The sequence below is a fragment of the Acinonyx jubatus genome, chromosome D2 (assembly GCF_027475565.1).
Source record: "Acinonyx jubatus isolate Ajub_Pintada_27869175 chromosome D2, VMU_Ajub_asm_v1.0, whole genome shotgun sequence".
Classification (NCBI taxonomy): domain Eukaryota; kingdom Metazoa; phylum Chordata; class Mammalia; order Carnivora; family Felidae; genus Acinonyx; species Acinonyx jubatus.
In genome coordinates this window covers 14669849-14675467 of record NC_069393.1, presented here as the reverse complement: position 1 = coordinate 14675467, position 5619 = coordinate 14669849, and the positions used below count along the sequence as shown (strand labels likewise).

The 5619-nt window shown below is 42.6% G+C and overlaps 1 non-coding gene across 1 annotated transcript; it reads left to right on the top strand.

Annotated features, from left to right (window-relative positions):
• Positions 1-2624: 2624 nt before the first annotated feature.
• On the top strand, positions 2625-2709 carry TRNAV-UAC (transfer RNA valine (anticodon UAC)). Its single transcript has one exon. It is a non-coding gene; the product is annotated as a tRNA-Val (tRNA).
• The last annotated feature ends 2910 nt before the right edge of the window (positions 2710-5619 follow it).

Here is a 5619-nt window from a genome sequence, read left to right as displayed (position 1 = left end):
GGAGCAGACTCGACGAGCCGCCAGCCGCAAGGCACACGGGACCTCTGTGGCACCACGCCCGGCAGGAGGCTGGGCTCCGAGGCAAAGCAATGCCGACGGCATCTCGGCGGAACTTCCAGAAAACTGTAAAAATTAACACATCCGCATCACTAAGTGAACGAGTGAGTAAATCAATAAATTGTGCACACACGTCCAGAGATTTCTGCAGTCAACAGGGATGAGAAGTGGTCCTCCATTCTCAATAATCTGATAAACGAGGCCGGTTTGAAAAGCTCTCTCAAAAAATTCATAGGGACGTGGATATGTTGAAAAAAAATTACAGTGCTTTTTTCTATCTTAAAAAGTTACAGCTGAATGTACAAGAAACAAACACAAATCTTCAAGTACCAGAATTAGAGTATAATGCAAGGTAGAGCGTTTTCTGCAGCCATGAAAGAATTCTGCGTTGAGCAACAGTTAGGGGGATAGATGCTAACACCCACCTCCCTGAGGAGGAGGACTCCAGGCTGCACTCAGACCCACAGGATACTTGGAGTTATAACTTAAACCCCTCTTCCAAAAAAAAAAAAAAAAATCAAGGCCACTTGAAAGGATACAATGCTAGTTAAAGTACAAATAAATCAAGGCACCTGGGTGGCTCAGTCGGTTAAGCGTCCGACTTTCGCTCAGGTCATGATCTCACGGTTAGTGAGTTCGAGCCCTGCGTCTGGCTCTCTACTGACAGCTTGGAGCCTGGAACCTGCTTCAGATTCTCTGTGTCCCTCTCTCTCTCTCTCGAAAATAAGTAAACATTAAAAAAATGTAAAGTTGGGCTCTGAGCCATCAGCCCAGAGCCCGACGCGGGGCTCGAACTCACGGACCGCGAGATCGTGACCTGGCTGAAGTCGGACGCTTAACCGACTGCGCCACCCAGGCGCCCCTACTTTTCCCATTGTTCTTAAGAAATTAGGAGTTTGCAACAGCTCCGAAATGCTGAATTTCCTTATCTAGAAAACCCAATAGCCGTCCCTTCCATTTGTGGTAGAATATTTAGCCACGGTCCTCCTGGTTGATAGGTGGGCTCCCTGGAATGTGTGCGAGCTGGAAATAGCTGTGCCTCTGGATGGCTGCTGACGAAAAGGGTCTCCCACAAGCCACCGTAGCCACTGAAGGAACACGGTTTCACAAGTCGTTACCCTCGTGAGATGCAAATACTCCTTTATAGTATTGGGAACTTGGTAAAAGTTAAGCAATTTCTGCACTTAATAATTTTATTTACTTTTGTCCCAGTGAGTCAAACTGCGGTGCTGTGAGTCTACTGCTGTGTAACAAATTATTACTGCAGCCACTTCAACAAACACACATATGTGATCTTGAAGTTTTCACAGATTGGAAGCCTGGGTACCACTTGGATGGGTCCCCTCCTCAGGGTCTCATGGGCTGTAATCCAGGTGATGGCCATCTCCCCTGAGGTCCAGGGTCCTCGCTAAGCTCACAGGGTTGTGGGCTGAACCCAGTTCCTTGAGGTTGTAGGACTGAGGGCCTCAGGATTTAAAAGACATGAGGTAGAAATTATGGTAAAGTCTCACATGGAAATTCTAGAGATAAAAAATAAAAGAACCAACAGAATACTTAATGGATGAGATGACCAGAAAATGAAACACAACTAAAAAGAGGCTTAGCAAACTGGAAGGTAAAATCAAGATAAAGTAGATGGCAGATGAGGATTTTTTTTCATAAAGACTTTTAAAGAAAAGAAAAAAATAAATCAAAAGCCACACGGACATAGTGATGTGGGAAAAATGGTCTCTCCTATTGTAAGGATAAATGAGAAAGGAATAGGGCAAATTTCTGACAACTGTTAAAAATTACTGGAAGATATTAACCACAAAGGCAGCCGGTAAATTTTAAGAGATAGAAATTCCTACGTTTTGAAGATGTTAACTTACAGATTCAACACATGTTATACATCACAAACAAGATGAATAGAAACACCCTAACTATGATATAAAATTGCTGAATATGAAAGAAAAGCATAAATGCAACCAGAACAACAGATACATTACTTTCCAAAGAGCGGCAAGCCGACTGAGGGCTGGCTTCTCCACAGAGATCGTTGGAGCTAGAAGACGACAGGATGTCAGGATGTCTCTGGTCCTGAGACCAGAGAGTGGTATCCACAGACGCGGGTCAAGAGACATAATGAAGAGTGCTCCTCGAGGAAATGCGGAAGAATGAAGAGTGACCCACGTTATGCTGATTTATTTAAATAAACTCCTCAAAAGACTGTCTGCATAAAACAGCAATGACAGTATCGTTGGAGCTTTAAGTAGACAGTAATTTTTGTAATGGCCTAGAAGGAGAAAAAGGTTCAAAGTACTAGCATGTTCCAAAGCCCTGGAAATGAAAAAAAAAAAAAAAAATAGATGCAGCCACACAGGTTGGCACCATTTCTTGGCAGCGAAAACCCAAGGTTTCCAGTCACTTTTTTTCCCTATTTTATCTCAAAATCCTCCCCTACACCCCCCGTATTGTCAATCCTCTAGATGTTAAGCTGTGGCTTTGACCTTTAGGAAAAATTTCCCAGCTGTCCACCTAGGTTTCCAATTACATTACTCGCCAATTTAAACTAGAGTTTAGGGGGTGCCTCGGTGGCTCAGTCGGTTGAGTGCCCGACTTACGTTCAGGTTAGTATTTCACTGTTCGTGGGTTCGAGTCCCACGTGGGGCTCTGTGCTGACAGCTCAGAGCTTGGAGCCTGCTTCGGATCCTGTGTCTCTCTCGCTCTCTTACCCTCCCCCCTCACTCTCTCTACCTCTCAAAAACAAATAAATGTTAATTTTTTTAAATTACTCCTTTAGAGTGTTCAGATTTACACTCTACACTGAATCATCCCTGTTAGCAAAAACTTCAAAGTGAACATACCTAATGTCCCCACTCCTAGTAGAAGAGCAGATTAAAGGCAACTGGCAATTCCATGCATTGAACTTTTGGTAAAGCCCAACTACTACATTCCATTTTATTAGTAAAAATCGAAGTCACTGCTTTTAAACTTATGACAACAGCACCAACTACAAAACTCGTACAATATGTCTGGGCTCCTACTTGTTTCTTCTCACCTGTGGTTATCAGCGGGATAATGCCTAACACAGGATGGAGAGAGTTTTCTTGATTTTGCTCATGTACCCAACACCTGAGCCATACATTATCCACAACAGCATATTACATATGCAATTTTGGAGCTTGTAACTTCACATAACCCAGCATTAAATGTAAAGCGTCTACAAAGACCAGCTCTCTCATCTCTAGCTCTATGAATTATCGTTTTATGTCAGAGCCCAGAAAAATGTACTTACTCTTTCTGATATTCTAGGGAAATGATCTACTCTGGGGCAAGGACCAAGACTTTAAATTTCATGAGCTGTATAAAAGGCTAAGCTTAAAAAAAATTCATGCCGTATAGCAATTTCCATATATCACAAAGTCCGTGAGTGGCTGCCGCGTGATTCACATCCACACAACATACGGAGTGGTACATTACATAAGATACTGGTTTCCACATGTTGTGTATGGAATATATTCACTCCATCTGGATGTATTTCTTTTCAACTGCACCAATTTTGGTCAGAAAAGTGAAGCACGCTCTTGTACTGGTTCAAGAGGAAGCCGTATCTTCTGCAGAAGAGGAGCAGGACTTCAGCTTTCCAGGCTACACCACTGGTCCTGCCACACTTGCACAGGGTCAAGACGTTTCCCCTCACAGGGTGTGCTGACCAGTCTCCAGTCTGATTGGACAGGGCAGGGGTTTACTGGGAGCGCTCATAAACTCCAAGGCTCCAGTATTTGAAGATAAGATAACAGAGGGGCAATTGGGAGGTTCAGTCGGTTAAGCATCTGACTTCAGTTCCGGTCATGATCTCACACTTCGTGGGTTCAAGCCCCATATCAGGCTCTGCACTGACAATGTGGAACCTGTGTGGAATTCTCCCTCTCCCTCCTCTTTGTCCCCTTCTGTGCTCTCTCTCAAAATAAAAACATTTTTTAAATAAAAAAAAAAAGCGTAAAATAAAATAATAGATCCTGTAACCAGGCAGGTATGTCGCAATAAGTTCTTCTGCAGTATCTGAAACTACCATGAAAAACGATGTTGCTAAGATCTCTTGGCTGCAGATTACAGGCGTCCATCTTGAACCAGCCTAAGTCAGTAACTTAAGGATGCTAAAGGATCTTGGAAAACTCGGGAAGACAAATGGGACCTGGTCTTCACAACAGGCTAGAAAACAGAGCTCAGAACCATCATGATGTTTGGCTGTCTTCCGTGTGCACCCAACTGCAAATCTGCCTAGCTGCTCATCCGGCCAGTCCTGGCACACACCCTCACCCTCAGGCCAGCTCTGTTCAAAACAATGCAATTCCTTGCACAGGAAACTGACCTGGAAACCCAAAAGGGGCATATGACCTCAACTCTGTCAGTCACTCCCGGACTCCAAAATTTGAAAGCTTGGACCAACAATGAGAGGTTCAATACATTTTATGGTTGCCAACTATAACAAATAAAAATACAGGATTCTCGGTCACATTTGAATTTCAGAAAAACAATAAATAATTGTTAGCACATATTTCTGCCAAATAGTTCATGTGAAATTCAAATGTAACTAAGCGTCCTGTATGTTACCCAGGCAATCCTGCACCTCTGGATGGTACCGGGACGTATTTAGGAGACTCCCAACCAATGGCCACTCTGTACGCAAGAGTCTCTGGTCCCCATCGTTCATTACTTTGTTGCAGAACATAAGGTGGTACCTAAGATCTCCCTCCTGAAACACTCTCCCTCTTCTTTTAGAAAGTCAGTGTAGTAAAAACATGTGCTCAAAACAGTGAAGAGCTATTTTAACTTTGGAGACCTATGCACTTAGATTTTTAAAGGGCAGAAAGCATAGGGAGTATTTCCACATTCCCTCTGGATATTTCTTCTTCCCTATTCTATACGAAAGCATGAAACCACAGAAATCACTGGGAAAATTCTTCAGCTTTCATAAATTTACTTGCAAAGCTCATCCCTAATCGTAGGTCAGAGTGTGGAGGATGCACTTGTAAATGGACCACTGGCTCGGCCAGCTTGGATGTGTGCAAAAACAGCTCGGTACAAACTGAACATGTATTGTAGAATTGCAACGTGAACGCTTAACTGGCTTTGGAAATACACGTTTATTCTAGCATGGGGTTGGTCTCAGTTTGAGTTATTGGCTTTTTCCTAGAAGGCGTCAATAAAAATCCAGTAAACGTATATTAGCTAAAAGCAAATTTCCTGGGATTACCCGACGTTAGCAAAACTAAATTAAAGGTCAAAATCACTTCTACAAGGTTTTACTCAGCAATTTCCAAGTTTATTAATTAACAGCATCACTGAGATAATTCGTATGAAGATATCCAGCAGTGCCATGTAAAAAATTACTGTTTGTAAATATGACCATTATTTATAATCTAATTTTTAATTAACAACTTGTAAATTTTTTGAAATAGATAACCCATTTGCTTAAAACTCATTAAGGGTGGAGCTCAGGACACAGTATTACTGCTTTGAGAAGATTCCTTAGGAAAGGAACCATTAAGGAGCTCCTGGGTGGCTTAGTTGGTTAAA